The sequence below is a fragment of the Spea bombifrons genome, chromosome 3 (assembly GCF_027358695.1).
Source record: "Spea bombifrons isolate aSpeBom1 chromosome 3, aSpeBom1.2.pri, whole genome shotgun sequence".
Lineage (NCBI taxonomy): Eukaryota > Metazoa > Chordata > Amphibia > Anura > Pelobatidae > Spea > Spea bombifrons.
Genome location: NC_071089.1, coordinates 116,191,225 through 116,207,542, shown reverse-complemented (window position 1 = coordinate 116,207,542; position 16,318 = coordinate 116,191,225). Strand labels below are relative to the sequence as shown.

General features: G+C 42.2%; 21 non-coding genes across 21 annotated transcripts; all 21 read left to right on the top strand.

Moving 5' to 3' along the window:
- Positions 1-557: 557 nt before the first annotated feature.
- On the top strand, positions 558-629 carry TRNAG-UCC (transfer RNA glycine (anticodon UCC)). Its single transcript has one exon. It is a non-coding gene; the product is annotated as a tRNA-Gly (tRNA).
- A 157-nt stretch (positions 630-786) lies between these two features.
- TRNAY-GUA (transfer RNA tyrosine (anticodon GUA)) lies at positions 787-872 on the top strand. Its single transcript is given in 2 exon segments — positions 787-823; positions 837-872. It is a non-coding gene; the product is annotated as a tRNA-Tyr (tRNA).
- Positions 873-1,362: 490 nt separating this feature from the next.
- TRNAE-UUC (transfer RNA glutamic acid (anticodon UUC)) lies at positions 1,363-1,434 on the top strand. The gene has a single exon. It is a non-coding gene; the product is annotated as a tRNA-Glu (tRNA).
- Positions 1,435-3,005: 1,571 nt separating this feature from the next.
- On the top strand, positions 3,006-3,077 carry TRNAG-UCC (transfer RNA glycine (anticodon UCC)). Its single transcript has one exon. It is a non-coding gene; the product is annotated as a tRNA-Gly (tRNA).
- A 157-nt stretch (positions 3,078-3,234) lies between these two features.
- Positions 3,235-3,320, top strand: TRNAY-GUA (transfer RNA tyrosine (anticodon GUA)). Its single transcript is given in 2 exon segments — positions 3,235-3,271; positions 3,285-3,320. It is a non-coding gene; the product is annotated as a tRNA-Tyr (tRNA).
- Positions 3,321-3,810: 490 nt separating this feature from the next.
- On the top strand, positions 3,811-3,882 carry TRNAE-UUC (transfer RNA glutamic acid (anticodon UUC)). The gene has a single exon. It is a non-coding gene; the product is annotated as a tRNA-Glu (tRNA).
- Positions 3,883-5,452: 1,570 nt separating this feature from the next.
- TRNAG-UCC (transfer RNA glycine (anticodon UCC)) lies at positions 5,453-5,524 on the top strand. Its single transcript has one exon. It is a non-coding gene; the product is annotated as a tRNA-Gly (tRNA).
- A 157-nt stretch (positions 5,525-5,681) lies between these two features.
- Positions 5,682-5,767, top strand: TRNAY-GUA (transfer RNA tyrosine (anticodon GUA)). Its single transcript is given in 2 exon segments — positions 5,682-5,718; positions 5,732-5,767. It is a non-coding gene; the product is annotated as a tRNA-Tyr (tRNA).
- Positions 5,768-6,257: 490 nt separating this feature from the next.
- TRNAE-UUC (transfer RNA glutamic acid (anticodon UUC)) lies at positions 6,258-6,329 on the top strand. The gene has a single exon. It is a non-coding gene; the product is annotated as a tRNA-Glu (tRNA).
- A 1,570-nt stretch (positions 6,330-7,899) lies between these two features.
- TRNAG-UCC (transfer RNA glycine (anticodon UCC)) lies at positions 7,900-7,971 on the top strand. The gene has a single exon. It is a non-coding gene; the product is annotated as a tRNA-Gly (tRNA).
- A 157-nt stretch (positions 7,972-8,128) lies between these two features.
- Positions 8,129-8,214, top strand: TRNAY-GUA (transfer RNA tyrosine (anticodon GUA)). Its single transcript is given in 2 exon segments — positions 8,129-8,165; positions 8,179-8,214. It is a non-coding gene; the product is annotated as a tRNA-Tyr (tRNA).
- Positions 8,215-8,704: 490 nt separating this feature from the next.
- On the top strand, positions 8,705-8,776 carry TRNAE-UUC (transfer RNA glutamic acid (anticodon UUC)). Its single transcript has one exon. It is a non-coding gene; the product is annotated as a tRNA-Glu (tRNA).
- A 1,570-nt stretch (positions 8,777-10,346) lies between these two features.
- Positions 10,347-10,418, top strand: TRNAG-UCC (transfer RNA glycine (anticodon UCC)). The gene has a single exon. It is a non-coding gene; the product is annotated as a tRNA-Gly (tRNA).
- A 157-nt stretch (positions 10,419-10,575) lies between these two features.
- Positions 10,576-10,661, top strand: TRNAY-GUA (transfer RNA tyrosine (anticodon GUA)). Its single transcript is given in 2 exon segments — positions 10,576-10,612; positions 10,626-10,661. It is a non-coding gene; the product is annotated as a tRNA-Tyr (tRNA).
- Positions 10,662-11,151: 490 nt separating this feature from the next.
- Positions 11,152-11,223, top strand: TRNAE-UUC (transfer RNA glutamic acid (anticodon UUC)). Its single transcript has one exon. It is a non-coding gene; the product is annotated as a tRNA-Glu (tRNA).
- A 1,570-nt stretch (positions 11,224-12,793) lies between these two features.
- On the top strand, positions 12,794-12,865 carry TRNAG-UCC (transfer RNA glycine (anticodon UCC)). The gene has a single exon. It is a non-coding gene; the product is annotated as a tRNA-Gly (tRNA).
- Positions 12,866-13,022: 157 nt separating this feature from the next.
- Positions 13,023-13,108, top strand: TRNAY-GUA (transfer RNA tyrosine (anticodon GUA)). Its single transcript is given in 2 exon segments — positions 13,023-13,059; positions 13,073-13,108. It is a non-coding gene; the product is annotated as a tRNA-Tyr (tRNA).
- Positions 13,109-13,598: 490 nt separating this feature from the next.
- TRNAE-UUC (transfer RNA glutamic acid (anticodon UUC)) lies at positions 13,599-13,670 on the top strand. The gene has a single exon. It is a non-coding gene; the product is annotated as a tRNA-Glu (tRNA).
- Positions 13,671-15,240: 1,570 nt separating this feature from the next.
- Positions 15,241-15,312, top strand: TRNAG-UCC (transfer RNA glycine (anticodon UCC)). Its single transcript has one exon. It is a non-coding gene; the product is annotated as a tRNA-Gly (tRNA).
- Positions 15,313-15,470: 158 nt separating this feature from the next.
- On the top strand, positions 15,471-15,556 carry TRNAY-GUA (transfer RNA tyrosine (anticodon GUA)). Its single transcript is given in 2 exon segments — positions 15,471-15,507; positions 15,521-15,556. It is a non-coding gene; the product is annotated as a tRNA-Tyr (tRNA).
- Positions 15,557-16,046: 490 nt separating this feature from the next.
- Positions 16,047-16,118, top strand: TRNAE-UUC (transfer RNA glutamic acid (anticodon UUC)). Its single transcript has one exon. It is a non-coding gene; the product is annotated as a tRNA-Glu (tRNA).
- The last annotated feature ends 200 nt before the right edge of the window (positions 16,119-16,318 follow it).

Genomic DNA, 16,318 nt, shown 5'->3' with positions numbered 1-16,318 from the left:
CACCAGTCATTTACCTGAAAGAAAGACATCAGTAGATTGACCACCTTTTTCTTGATTAGGCCAAGACCTAGGGAAACAGCACCACCTTCTGGTACAAAACTGAGGAGCAGATTGCCCTCTTTGTTGATGAAGTCATCGGCTCTGTATTTTAAATGGGAAGAATGAAAAGAAGTGTTTCTACCCGGTTTCGAACCGGGGACCTTCCTCATGTGAGGCAAACGTTATAACCGCTACGCTACAGAAACCTATGTGTAGAAAGAGGCCAGGCCAGAGCAGAGGATCTGACCAAAGGCAGAAGATGACAATTTTTAACATTTCCTGAAGGTCCGCGAGATTTCTAAATGTTCTGATGAAACATTCCATATTCCACATAAAACTAAATTCTGCTAAAGGCTGCAAAATGACACAATAACATCTACATGACATCATTTCCCACAAACAAAAAACGGCTTTGGAAAAAAACGGGAAGAAAATGTCATTTTTTTCTCATGTTTTTTTCTGGGTTTTTTTTTCCCAGACCTTCCCATCTCCAGTGTAAAAGCCTATCTTTCCATATGGCGTTGGTGGTATAGTGGTGAGCATAGCTGCCTTCCAAGCAGTTGACCCGGGTTCGATTCCCGGCCAACGCAACTTTTTTTTCTTACACATCCGAGTTTATTCAGTAAGTTTCAAGCCGTTTGCAGTTAACCCTTCCACTTGATGTAGCTTGTAACACAATGCATACCATGTTGGTGGGGGAGGGGCTGCTCCAGGTACAATCAGCATGGACAGCACCTAGAAACACGACCTTCGATAGCTCAGCTGGTAGAGCGGAGGACTGTAGAAAACGATCAGACATCCTTAGGTCGCTGGTTCGATTCCGGCTCGAAGGAATGCTTTTTTTATTTTTGTGAGATGGGTAAAAAAATGGTAGGTTGATCCTACAGAGTGAAGAGTGGACTTTAGGTGCGAATTCCGTGGGCAGCAAAAGGACCACTTTATCTGGGAAGATCCAAAGAAAAGGCTCTGCCGTAGACAATGCCTATAGTTCAGTGATGCGCCTAGTGGAGGTAATGGCAATCAGGAATGCTGTTTTCAATGACAGAGGGTCACCAGGTGGGGAGGGGTTTTATAATTTGAGTTCTGCCCTATCTCGTGTACGGAGGAGGAATCTCTCTGTAGTGTATCACCTGGGATTGCAGGGAAAATAAAACTCTGACGCATATCAAAAAGATCATTGGAACAGGAACTCATCAACTGCAGCCGCGGACTGACAGGCATTACAACTGTATTTTAAAAGAAAAAGGTTAACATCCTATAGGATCTGTGGATGCTCCGTCACATACACCATCCCATGTGGTGTGAGCAGGGTGTAGACACGTATCCCATATGGTCTAGCGGTTAGGATTCCTGGTTTTCACCCAGGCGGCCCGGGTTCGACTCCCGGTATGGGAAGCTAGTTTTTATTGGAACCCTATGTTGCTATCCGTTTGCTAGTTGGTCAAATCAAATGGCATTAATCATATTCCCCAACATCTACAGGGCTCATCTTACCTGAAGAGCCACCTCAAAATACTGGTCCAAATTCCTTACCTCTTTGGGCTGGTCAAGGAACATCAGAAAGGGGAGAAATCGATTAGAGAGATTATATAAAATGCAACAGGAGGAAAGAAAATGAAAATGGAGAGATTAGAGAAAAGGAGGATAGATTAAAGAAAAGGGAGAGGAAGTGACAAAAGGTAGCGGTAAAGAAAAAGTGGACACACAGGGAGAGGTAAAGAGAAAGGGTTGGGAGATAAAGAGAACAAAGATAGATGAAGAGGAAAAGGGAGACATAATGCCAATGTCTGTCTAGGAAGATGGTCGACTATGTGCTTGATTTTATACACCTGTTAGCAATGGATGTGGCTGAAATACCTAAACTCAATAATTAGGAGGGGTGTCCACATCCTTTCATAAAGTGTATATGTTTTATATGTAATATGTATAATTTGTCCCTTCAGAAAATTCTATTTATGTAAAAGAAACTGTCACTGCGGGAAAAGTGAATTACACCGGACAAACTTATGGTAAAACCTGATCATACTGCTCTTGTTCTCAGGGCAGCCCCATCACCATGAGATGGGCTTAAAGGGATCAAGTATTATATCTTCTATATCTGATGATTGCTGGAGGAAGGGTGGAATTCCTGAAACTTCCAGTGCTGCTTACTTATCCCCAGTCTGGCCACCGACAACTTACAGGTAACTATCCGTACGAATCACAAAACAGGTGTATTTATAACAACATTACATTGTATGTATAGTTTTGATAGCACCACAATATAATGACCAGGTATTTCATTTTATAGTTATAGTGAGTACTGCATCAGGTTCAAACATATCATGGAAAAATCGTCTCAAAATCCAAATTACAAACAAGAAAAACAAAGGAATACACTAATGCAACAAAGCAAAAAGTATGTGAAGCACCAGTCATTTACCTGAAAGAAAGACATCAGTAGATTGACCACCTTTTTCTTGATTAGGCCAAGACCTAGGGAAACAGCACCACCTTCTGGTACAAAACTGAGGAGCAGATTGCCCTCTTTGTTGATGAAGTCATCGGCTCTGTATTTTAAATGGGAAGAATGAAAAGAAGTGTTTCTACCCGGTTTCGAACCGGGGACCTTCCTCATGTGAGGCAAACGTTATAACCGCTACGCTACAGAAACCTATGTGTAGAAAGAGGCCAGGCCAGAGCAGAGGATCTGACCAAAGGCAGAAGATGACAATTTTTAACATTTCCTGAAGGTCCGCGAGATTTCTAAATGTTCTGATGAAACATTCCATATTCCACATAAAACTAAATTCTGCTAAAGGCTGCAAAATGACACAATAACATCTACATGACATCATTTCCCACAAACAAAAAACGGCTTTGGAAAAAAACGGGAAGAAAATGTTATTTTTTTCTCATGTTTTTTTCTGGGCTTTTTTTTTCCCAGACCTTCCCATCTCTAGTGTAAAAGCCTATCTTTCCATATGGCGTTGGTGGTATAGTGGTGAGCATAGCTGCCTTCCAAGCAGTTGACCCGGGTTCGATTCCCGGCCAACGCAACTTTTTTTTCTTACACATCCGAGTTTATTCAGTAAGTTTCAAGCCGTTTGCAGTTAACCCTTCCACTTGATGTAGCTTGTAACACAATGCATACCATGTTGGTGGGGGAGGGGCTGCTCCAGGTACAATCAGCATGGACAGCACCTAGAAACACGACCTTCGATAGCTCAGCTGGTAGAGCGGAGGACTGTAGAAAACGATCAGACATCCTTAGGTCGCTGGTTCGATTCCGGCTCGAAGGAATGCTTTTTTTATTTTTGTGAGATGGGTAAAAAAATGGTAGGTTGATCCTACAGAGTGAAGAGTGGACTTTAGGTGCGAATTCCGTGAGCAGCAAAAGGACCACTTTATCTGGGAAGATCCAAAGAAAAGGCTCTGCCGTAGACAATGCCTATAGTTCAGTGATGCGCCTAGTGGAGGTAATGGCAATCAGGAATGCTGTTTTCAATGACAGAGGGTCACCAGGTGGGGAGGGGTTTTATAATTTGAGTTCTGCCCTATCTCGTGTACGGAGGAGGAATCTCTCTGTAGTGTATCACCTGGGATTGCAGGGAAAATAAAACTCTGACGCATATCAAAAAGATCATTGGAACAGGAACTCATCAACTGCAGCCGCGGACTGACAGGCATTACAACTGTATTTTAAAAGAAAAAGGCTAACCTCCTATAGGATCTGTGGATGCTCCGTCACATACACCATCCCATGTGGTGTGAGCAGGGCGTAGACACGTATCCCATATGGTCTAGCGGTTAGGATTCCTGGTTTTCACCCAGGCGGCCCGGGTTCGACTCCCGGTATGGGAAGCTAGTTTTTATTGGAACCCTATGTTGCTATCCGTTTGCTAGTTGGTCAAATCAAATGGCATTAATCATATTCCCCAACATCTACAGGGCTCATCTTACCTGAAGAGCCACCTCAAAATACTGGTCCAAATTCCTTACCTCTTTGGGCTGGTCAAGGAACATCAGAAAGGGGAGAAATCGATTAGAGAGATTATATAAAATGCAACAGGAGGAAAGAAAATGAAAATGGAGAGATTAAAGAAAAGGAGGATAGATTAAAGAAAAGGGAGAGGAAGTGACAAAAGGTAGCGGTAAAGAAAAAGTGGACACACAGGGAGAGGTAAAGAGAAAGGGTTGGGAGATAAAGAGAACAAAGATAGATGAAGAGGAAAAGGGAGACATAATGCCAATGTCTGTCTAGGAAGATGGTCGACTATGTGCTTGATTTTATACACCTGTTAGCAATGGATGTGGCTGAAATACCTAAACTCAATAATTAGGAGGGGTGTCCACATCCTTTCATAAAGTGTATATGTTTTATATGTAATATGTATAATTTGTCCCTTCAGAAAATTCTATTTATGTAAAAGAAACTGTCACTGCGGGAAAAGTGAATTACACCGGACAAACTTATGGTAAAACCTGATCATACTGCTCTTGTTCTCAGGGCAGCCCCATCACCATGAGATGGGCTTAAAGGGATCAAGTATTATATCTTCTATATCTGATGATTGCTGGAGGAAGGGTGGAATTCCTGAAACTTCCAGTGCTGCTTACTTATCCCCAGTCTGGCCACCGACAACTTACAGGTAACTATCCGTACGAATCACAAAACAGGTGTATTTATAACAACATTACATTGTATGTATAGTTTTGATAGCACCACAATATAATAACCAGGTATTTCATTTTATAGTTATAGTGAGTACTGCATCAGGTTCAAACATATCATGGAAAAATCGTCTCAAAATCCAAATTACAAACAAGAAAAACAAAGGAATACACTAATGCAACAAAGCAAAAAGTATGTGAAGCACCAGTCATTTACCTGAAAGAAAGACATCAGTAGATTGACCACCTTTTTCTTGATTAGGCCAAGACCTAGGGAAACAGCACCACCTTCTGGTACAAAACTGAGGAGCAGATTGCCCTCTTTGTTGATGAAGTCATCGGCTCTGTATTTTAAATGGGAAGAATGAAAAGAAGTGTTTCTACCCGGTTTCGAACCAGGGACCTTCCTCATGTGAGGCAAACGTTATAACCGCTACGCTACAGAAACCTATGTGTAGAAAGAGGCCAGGCCAGAGCAGAGGATCTGACCAAAGGCAGAAGATGACAATTTTTAACATTTCCTGAAGGTCCGCGAGATTTCTAAATGTTCTGATGAAACATTCCATATTCCACATAAAACTAAATTCTGCTAAAGGCTGCAAAATGACACAATAACATCTACATGACATCATTTCCCACAAACAAAAAACGGCTTTGGAAAAAAACGGGAAGAAAATGTCATTTTTTTCTCATGTTTTTTTCTGGGTTTTTTTTTCCCAGACCTTCCCATCTCTAGTGTAAAAGCCTATCTTTCCATATGGCGTTGGTGGTATAGTGGTGAGCATAGCTGCCTTCCAAGCAGTTGACCCGGGTTCGATTCCCGGCCAACGCAGCTTTTTTTTCTTACACATCCGAGTTTATTCAGTAAGTTTCAAGCCGTTTGCAGTTAACCCTTCCACTTGATGTAGCTTGTAACACAATGCATACCATGTTGGTGGGGGAGGGGCTGCTCCAGGTACAATCAGCATGGACAGCACCTAGAAACACGACCTTCGATAGCTCAGCTGGTAGAGCGGAGGACTGTAGAAAACGATCAGACATCCTTAGGTCGCTGGTTCGATTCCGGCTCGAAGGAATGCTTTTTTTATTTTTGTGAGATGGGTAAAAAAATGGTAGGTTGATCCTACAGAGTGAAGAGTGGACTTTAGGTGCGAATCCCGTGGGCAGCAAAAGGACCACTTTATCTGGGAAGATCCAAAGAAAAGGCTCTGCCGTAGACAATGCCTATAGTTCAGTGATGCGCCTAGTGGAGGTAATGGCAATCAGGAATGCTGTTTTCAATGACAGAGGGTCACCAGGTGGGGAGGGGTTTTATAATTTGAGTTCTGCCCTATCTCGTGTACGGAGGAGGAATCTCTCTGTAGTGTATCACCTGGGATTGCAGGGAAAATAAAACTCTGACGCATATCAAAAAGATCATTGGAACAGGAACTCATCAACTGCAGCCGCGGACTGACAGGCATTACAACTGTATTTTAAAAGAAAAGGGCTAACCTCCTATAGGATCTGTGGATGCTCCGTCACATACACCATCCCATGTGGTGTGAGCAGGGCGTAGACACGTATCCCATATGGTCTAGCGGTTAGGATTCCTGGTTTTCACCCAGGCGGCCCGGGTTCGACTCCCGGTATGGGAAGCTAGTTTTTATTGGAACCCTATGTTGCTATCCGTTTGCTAGTTGGTCAAATCAAATGGCATTAATCATATTCCCCAACATCTACAGGGCTCATCTTACCTGAAGAGCCACCTCAAAATACTGGTCCAAATTCCTTACCTCTTTGGGCTGGTCAAGGAACATCAGAAAGGGGAGAAATAGATTAGAGAGATTATATAAAATGCAACAGGAGGAAAGAAAATGAAAATGGAGAGATTAAAGAAAAGGAGGATAGATTAAAGAAAAGGGAGAGGAAGTGACAAAAGGTAGCGGTAAAGAAAAAGTGGACACACAGGGAGAGGTAAAGAGAAAGGGTTGGGAGATAAAGAGAACAAAGATAGATGAAGAGGAAAAGGGAGACATAATGCCAATGTCTGTCTAGGAAGATGGTCGACTATGTGCTTGATTTTATACACCTGTTAGCAATGGATGTGGCTGAAATACCTAAACTCAATAATTAGGAGGGGTGTCCACATCCTTTCATAAAGTGTATATGTTTTATATGTAATATGTATAATTTGTCCCTTCAGAAAATTCTATTTATGTAAAAGAAACTGTCACTGCGGGAAAAGTGAATTACACCGGACAAACTTATGGTAAAACCTGATCATACTGCTCTTGTTCTCAGGGCAGCCCCATCACCATGAGATGGGCTTAAAGGGATCAAGTATTATATCTTCTATATCTGATGATTGCTGGAGGAAGGGTGGAATTCCTGAAACTTCCAGTGCTGCTTACTTATCCCCAGTCTGGCCACCGACAACTTACAGGTAACTATCCGTACGAATCACAAAACAGGTGTATTTATAACAACATTACATTGTATGTATAGTTTTGATAGCACCACAATATACTGACCAGGTATTTCATTTTATAGTTATAGTGAGTACTGCATCAGGTTCAAACATATCATGGAAAAATCGTCTCAAAATCCAAATTACAAACAAGAAAAACAAAGGAATACACTAATGCAACAAAGCAAAAAGTATGTGAAGCACCAGTCATTTACCTGAAAGAAAGACATCAGTAGATTGACCACCTTTTTCTTGATTAGGCCAAGACCTAGGGAAACAGCACCACCTTCTGGTACAAAACTGAGGAGCAGATTGCCCTCTTTGTTGATGAAGTCATCGGCTCTGTATTTTAAATGGGAAGAATGAAAAGAAGTGTTTCTACCCGGTTTCGAACCGGGGACCTTCCTCATGTGAGGCAAACGTTATAACCGCTACGCTACAGAAACCTATGTGTAGAAAGAGGCCAGGCCAGAGCAGAGGATCTGACCAAAGGCAGAAGATGACAATTTTTAACATTTCCTGAAGGTCCGCGAGATTTCTAAATGTTCTGATGAAACATTCCATATTCCACATAAAACTAAATTCTGCTAAAGGCTGCAAAATGACACAATAACATCTACATGACATCATTTCCCACAAACAAAAAACGGCTTTGGAAAAAAACGGGAAGAAAATGTCATTTTTTTCTCATGTTTTTTTCTGGGTTTTTTTTTCCCAGACCTTCCCATCTCCAGTGTAAAAGCCTATCTTTCCATATGGCGTTGGTGGTATAGTGGTGAGCATAGCTGCCTTCCAAGCAGTTGACCCGGGTTCGATTCCCGGCCAACGCAACTTTTTTTTCTTACACATCCGAGTTTATTCAGTAAGTTTCAAGCCGTTTGCAGTTAACCCTTCCACTTGATGTAGCTTGTAACACAATGCATACCATGTTGGTGGGGGAGGGGCTGCTCCAGGTACAATCAGCATGGACAGCACCTAGAAACACGACCTTCGATAGCTCAGCTGGTAGAGCGGAGGACTGTAGAAAACGATCAGACATCCTTAGGTCGCTGGTTCGATTCCGGCTCGAAGGAATGCTTTTTTTATTTTTGTGAGATGGGTAAAAAAATGGTAGGTTGATCCTACAGAGTGAAGAGTGGACTTTAGGTGCGAATTCCGTGGGCAGCAAAAGGACCACTTTATCTGGGAAGATCCAAAGAAAAGGCTCTGCCGTAGACAATGCCTATAGTTCAGTGATGCGCCTAGTGGAGGTAATGGCAATCAGGAATGCTGTTTTCAATGACAGAGGGTCACCAGGTGGGGAGGGGTTTTATAATTTGAGTTCTGCCCTATCTCGTGTACGGAGGAGGAATCTCTCTGTAGTGTATCACCTGGGATTGCAGGGAAAATAAAACTCTGACGCATATCAAAAAGATCATTGGAACAGGAACTCATCAACTGCAGCCGCGGACTGACAGGCATTACAACTGTATTTTAAAAGAAAAGGGCTAACCTCCTATAGGATCTGTGGATGCTCCGTCACATACACCATCCCATGTGGTGTGAGCAGGGCGTAGACACGTATCCCATATGGTCTAGCGGTTAGGATTCCTGGTTTTCACCCAGGCGGCCCGGGTTCGACTCCCGGTATGGGAAGCTAGTTTTTATTGGAACCCTATGTTGCTATCCGTTTGCTAGTTGGTCAAATCAAATGGCATTAATCATATTCCCCAACATCTACAGGGCTCATCTTACCTGAAGAGCCACCTCAAAATACTGGTCCAAATTCCTTACCTCTTTGGGCTGGTCAAGGAACATCAGAAAGGGGAGAAATAGATTAGAGAGATTATATAAAATGCAACAGGAGGAAAGAAAATGAAAATGGAGAGATTAAAGAAAAGGAGGATAGATTAAAGAAAAGGGAGAGGAAGTGACAAAAGGTAGCGGTAAAGAAAAAGTGGACACACAGGGAGAGGTAAAGAGAAAGGGTTGGGAGATAAAGAGAACAAAGATAGATGAAGAGGAAAAGGGAGACATAATGCCAATGTCTGTCTAGGAAGATGGTCGACTATGTGCTTGATTTTATACACCTGTTAGCAATGGATGTGGCTGAAATACCTAAACTCAATAATTAGGAGGGGTGTCCACATCCTTTCATAAAGTGTATATGTTTTATATGTAATATGTATAATTTGTCCCTTCAGAAAATTCTATTTATGTAAAAGAAACTGTCACTGCGGGAAAAGTGAATTACACCGGACAAACTTATGGTAAAACCTGATCATACTGCTCTTGTTCTCAGGGCAGCCCCATCACCATGAGATGGGCTTAAAGGGATCAAGTATTATATCTTCTATATCTGATGATTGCTGGAGGAAGGGTGGAATTCCTGAAACTTCCAGTGCTGCTTACTTATCCCCAGTCTGGCCACCGACAACTTACAGGTAACTATCCGTACGAATCACAAAACAGGTGTATTTATAACAACATTACATTGTATGTATAGTTTTGATAGCACCACAATATACTGACCAGGTATTTCATTTTATAGTTATAGTGAGTACTGCATCAGGTTCAAACATATCATGGAAAAATCGTCTCAAAATCCAAATTACAAACAAGAAAAACAAAGGAATACACTAATGCAACAAAGCAAAAAGTATGTGAAGCACCAGTCATTTACCTGAAAGAAAGACATCAGTAGATTGACCACCTTTTTCTTGATTAGGCCAAGACCTAGGGAAACAGCACCACCTTCTGGTACAAAACTGAGGAGCAGATTGCCCTCTTTGTTGATGAAGTCATCGGCTCTGTATTTTAAATGGGAAGAATGAAAAGAAGTGTTTCTACCCGGTTTCGAACCGGGGACCTTCCTCATGTGAGGCAAACGTTATAACCGCTACGCTACAGAAACCTATGTGTAGAAAGAGGCCAGGCCAGAGCAGAGGATCTGACCAAAGGCAGAAGATGACAATTTTTAACATTTCCTGAAGGTCCGCGAGATTTCTAAATGTTCTGATGAAACATTCCATATTCCACATAAAACTAAATTCTGCTAAAGGCTGCAAAATGACACAATAACATCTACATGACATCATTTCCCACAAACAAAAAACGGCTTTGGAAAAAAACGGGAAGAAAATGTCATTTTTTTCTCATGTTTTTTTCTGGGTTTTTTTTTCCCAGACCTTCCCATCTCCAGTGTAAAAGCCTATCTTTCCATATGGCGTTGGTGGTATAGTGGTGAGCATAGCTGCCTTCCAAGCAGTTGACCCGGGTTCGATTCCCGGCCAACGCAACTTTTTTTTCTTACACATCCGAGTTTATTCAGTAAGTTTCAAGCCGTTTGCAGTTAACCCTTCCACTTGATGTAGCTTGTAACACAATGCATACCATGTTGGTGGGGGAGGGGCTGCTCCAGGTACAATCAGCATGGACAGCACCTAGAAACACGACCTTCGATAGCTCAGCTGGTAGAGCGGAGGACTGTAGAAAACGATCAGACATCCTTAGGTCGCTGGTTCGATTCCGGCTCGAAGGAATGCTTTTTTTATTTTTGTGAGATGGGTAAAAAAATGGTAGGTTGATCCTACAGAGTGAAGAGTGGACTTTAGGTGCGAATTCCGTGGGCAGCAAAAGGACCACTTTATCTGGGAAGATCCAAAGAAAAGGCTCTGCCGTAGACAATGCCTATAGTTCAGTGATGCGCCTAGTGGAGGTAATGGCAATCAGGAATGCTGTTTTCAATGACAGAGGGTCACCAGGTGGGGAGGGGTTTTATAATTTGAGTTCTGCCCTATCTCGTGTACGGAGGAGGAATCTCTCTGTAGTGTATCACCTGGGATTGCAGGGAAAATAAAACTCTGACGCATATCAAAAAGATCATTGGAACAGGAACTCATCAACTGCAGCCGCGGACTGACAGGCATTACAACTGTATTTTAAAAGAAAAGGGCTAACCTCCTATAGGATCTGTGGATGCTCCGTCACATACACCATCCCATGTGGTGTGAGCAGGGCGTAGACACGTATCCCATATGGTCTAGCGGTTAGGATTCCTGGTTTTCACCCAGGCGGCCCGGGTTCGACTCCCGGTATGGGAAGCTAGTTTTTATTGGAACCCTATGTTGCTATCCGTTTGCTAGTTGGTCAAATCAAATGGCATTAATCATATTCCCCAACATCTACAGGGCTCATCTTACCTGAAGAGCCACCTCAAAATACTGGTCCAAATTCCTTACCTCTTTGGGCTGGTCAAGGAACATCAGAAAGGGGAGAAATAGATTAGAGAGATTATATAAAATGCAACAGGAGGAAAGAAAATGAAAATGGAGAGATTAAAGAAAAGGAGGATAGATTAAAGAAAAGGGAGAGGAAGTGACAAAAGGTAGCGGTAAAGAAAAAGTGGACACACAGGGAGAGGTAAAGAGAAAGGGTTGGGAGATAAAGAGAACAAAGATAGATGAAGAGGAAAAGGGAGACATAATGCCAATGTCTGTCTAGGAAGATGGTCGACTATGTGCTTGATTTTATACACCTGTTAGCAATGGATGTGGCTGAAATACCTAAACTCAATAATTAGGAGGGGTGTCCACATCCTTTCATAAAGTGTATATGTTTTATATGTAATATGTATAATTTGTCCCTTCAGAAAATTCTATTTATGTAAAAGAAACTGTCACTGCGGGAAAAGTGAATTACACCGGACAAACTTATGGTAAAACCTGATCATACTGCTCTTGTTCTCAGGGCAGCCCCATCACCATGAGATGGGCTTAAAGGGATCAAGTATTATATCTTCTATATCTGATGATTGCTGGAGGAAGGGTGGAATTCCTGAAACTTCCAGTGCTGCTTACTTATCCCCAGTCTGGCCACCGACAACTTACAGGTAACTATCCGTACGAATCACAAAACAGGTGTATTTATAACAACATTACATTGTATGTATAGTTTTGATAGCACCACAATATACTGACCAGGTATTTCATTTTATAGTTATAGTGAGTACTGCATCAGGTTCAAACATATCATGGAAAAATCGTCTCAAAATCCAAATTACAAACAAGAAAAACAAAGGAATACACTAATGCAACAAAGCAAAAAGTATGTGAAGCACCAGTCATTTACCTGAAAGAAAGACATCAGTAGATTGACCACCTTTTTCTTGATTAGGCCAAGACCTAGGGAAACAGCACCACCTTCTGGTACAAAACTGAGGAGCAGATTGCCCTCTTTGTTGATGAAGTCATCGGCTCTGTATTTTAAATGGGAAGAATGAAAAGAAGTGTTTCTACCCGGTTTCGAACCGGGGACCTTCCTCATGTGAGGCAAACGTTATAACCGCTACGCTACAGAAACCTATGTGTAGAAAGAGGCCAGGCCAGAGCAGAGGATCTGACCAAAGGCAGAAGATGACAATTTTTAACATTTCCTGAAGGTCCGCGAGATTTCTAAATGTTCTGATGAAACATTCCATATTCCACATAAAACTAAATTCTGCTAAAGGCTGCAAAATGACACAATAACATCTACATGACATCATTTCCCACAAACAAAAAACGGCTTTGGAAAAAAACGGGAAGAAAATGTCATTTTTTTCTCATGTTTTTTTCTGGGTTTTTTTTTCCCAGACCTTCCCATCTCCAGTGTAAAAGCCTATCTTTCCATATGGCGTTGGTGGTATAGTGGTGAGCATAGCTGCCTTCCAAGCAGTTGACCCGGGTTCGATTCCCGGCCAACGCAACTTTTTTTTCTTACACATCCGAGTTTATTCAGTAAGTTTCAAGCCGTTTGCAGTTAACCCTTCCACTTGATGTAGCTTGTAACACAATGCATACCATGTTGGTGGGGGAGGGGCTGCTCCAGGTACAATCAGCATGGACAGCACCTAGAAACACGACCTTCGATAGCTCAGCTGGTAGAGCGGAGGACTGTAGAAAACGATCAGACATCCTTAGGTCGCTGGTTCGATTCCGGCTCGAAGGAATGCTTTTTTTATTTTTGTGAGATGGGTAAAAAAATGGTAGGTTGATCCTACAGAGTGAAGAGTGGACTTTAGGTGCGAATTCCGTGGGCAGCAAAAGGACCACTTTATCTGGGAAGATCCAAAGAAAAGGCTCTGCCGTAGACAATGCCTATAGTTCAGTGATGCGCCTAGTGGAGGTAATGGCAATCAGGAATGCTGTTTTCAATGACAGAGGGTCACCAGGTGGGGAGGGGTTTTATAATTTGAGTTCTGCCCTATCTCGTGTACGGAGGAGGAATCTCTCTGTAGTGTATCACCTGGGATTGCAGGGAAAATAAAACTCTGACGCATATCAAAAAGATCATTGGAACAGGAACTCATCAACTGCAGCCGCGGACTGACAGGCATTACAACTGTATTTTAAAAGAAAAGGGCTAACCTCCTATAGGATCTGTGGATGCTCCGTCACATACACCATCCCATGTGGTGTGAGCAGGGTGTAGACACGTATCCCATATGGTCTAGCGGTTAGGATTCCTGGTTTTCACTCAGGCGGCCCGGGTTCGACTCCCGGTATGGGAAGCTAGTTTTTATTGGAACCCTATGTTGCTATCCGTTTGCTAGTTGGTCAAATCAAATGGCATTAATCATATTCCCCAACATCTACAGGGCTCATCTTACCTGAAGAGCCACCTCAAAATACTGGTCCAAATTCCTTACCTCTTTGGGCTGGTCAAGGAACATCAGAAAGGGGAGAAATCGATTAGAGAGATTATATAAAATGCAACAGGAGGAAAGAAAATGAAAATGGAGAGATTAAAGAAAAGGAGGATAGATTAAAGAAAAGGGAGAGGAAGTGACAAAAGGTAGCGGTAAAGAAAAAGTGGACACACAGGGAGAGGTAAAGAGAAAGGGTTGGGAGATAAAGAGAACAAAGATAGATGAAGAGGAAAAGGGAGACATAATGCCAATGTCTGTCTAGGAAGATGGTCGACTATGTGCTTGATTTTATACACCTGTTAGCAATGGATGTGGCTGAAATACCTAAACTCAATAATTAGGAGGGGTGTCCACATCCTTTCAGAAAGTGTATATGTTTTATATGTAATATGTATAATTTGTCCCTTCAGAAAATTCTATTTATGTAAAAGAAACTGTCACTGCGGGAAAAGTGAATTACACCGGACAAACTTATGGTAAAACCTGATCATACTGCTCTTGTTCTCAGGGCAGCCCCATCACCATGAGATGGGCTTAAAGGGATCAAGTATTATATCTTCTATATCTGATGATTGCTGGAGGAAGGGTGGAATTCCTGAAACTTCCAGTGCTGCTTACTTATCCCCAGTCTGGCCACCGACAACTTACAGGTAACTATCCGTACGAATCACAAAACAGGTGTATTTATAACAACATTACATTGTATGTATAGTTTTGATAGCACCACAATATAATAACCAGGTATTTCATTTTATAGTTATAGTGAGTACTGCATCAGGTTCAAACATATCATGGAAAAATCGTCTCAAAATCCAAATTACAAACAAGAAAAACAAAGGAATACACTAATGCAACAAAGCAAAAAGTATGTGAAGCACCAGTCATTTACCTGAAAGAAAGACATCAGTAGATTGACCACCTTTTTCTTGATTAGGCCAAGACCTAGGGAAACAGCACCACCTTCTGGTACAAAACTGAGGAGCAGATTGCCCTCTTTGTTGATGAAGTCATCGGCTCTGTATTTTAAATGGGAAGAATGAAAAGAAGTGTTTCTACCCGGTTTCGAACCAGGGACCTTCCTCATGTGAGGCAAACGTTATAACCGCTACGCTACAGAAACCTATGTGTAGAAAGAGGCCAGGCCAGAGCAGAGGATCTGACCAAAGGCAGAAGATGACAATTTTTAACATTTCCTGAAGGTCCGCGAGATTTCTAAATGTTCTGATGAAACATTCCATATTCCACATAAAACTAAATTCTGCTAAAGGCTGCAAAATGACACAATAACATCTACATGACATCATTTCCCACAAACAAAAAACGGCTTTGGAAAAAAACGGGAAGAAAATGTCATTTTTTTCTCATGTTTTTTTCTGGGTTTTTTTTTCCCAGACCTTCCCATCTCTAGTGTAAAAGCCTATCTTTCCATATGGCGTTGGTGGTATAGTGGTGAGCATAGCTGCCTTCCAAGCAGTTGACCCGGGTTCGATTCCCGGCCAACGCAGCTTTTTTTTTCTTACACATCCGAGTTTATTCAGTAAGTTTCAAGCCGTTTGCAGTTAACCCTTCCACTTGATGTAGCTTGTAACACAATGCATACCATGTTGGTGGGGGAGGGGCTGCTCCAGGTACAATCAGCATGGACAGCACCTAGAAACACGACCTTCGATAGCTCAGCTGGTAGAGCGGAGGACTGTAGAAAACGATCAGACATCCTTAGGTCGCTGGTTCGATTCCGGCTCGAAGGAATGCTTTTTTTATTTTTGTGAGATGGGTAAAAAAATGGTAGGTTGATCCTACAGAGTGAAGAGTGGACTTTAGGTGCGAATTCCGTGGGCAGCAAAAGGACCACTTTATCTGGGAAGATCCAAAGAAAAGGCTCTGCCGTAGACAATGCCTATAGTTCAGTGATGCGCCTAGTGGAGGTAATGGCAATCAGGAATGCTGTTTTCAATGACAGAGGGTCACCAGGTGGGGAGGGGTTTTATAATTTGAGTTCTGCCCTATCTCGTGTACGGAGGAGGAATCTCTCTGTAGTGTATCACCTGGGATTGCAGGGAAAATAAAACTCTGACGCATATCACAAAGATCATTGGAACAGGAACTCATCAACTGCAGCCGCGGACTGACAGGCATTACAACTGTATTTTAAAAGAAAAAGGTTAACCTCCTTTAGGATCTGTGGATGCTCCGTCACATACACCATCCCATGTGGTGTGAACAGGGTGTAGACACATATCCCATATGGTCTAGCGGTTAGGATTCCTGGTTTTCACCCAGGCGGCCCGGGTTCGACTCCCGGTATGGGAAGCTAGTTTTTATTGGAACCCTATGTTGCTATCCGTTTGCTAGTTGGTCAAATCAAATGGCATTAATCATATTCCCCAACATCTACAGGGCTCATCTTACCTGAAGAGCCACCTCAAAATACTGGTCCAAATTCCTTACCTCTTTGGGCTGGTCAAGGAACATCAGAAAGGGGAGAAATAGATTAGAGAGATTATATAAAA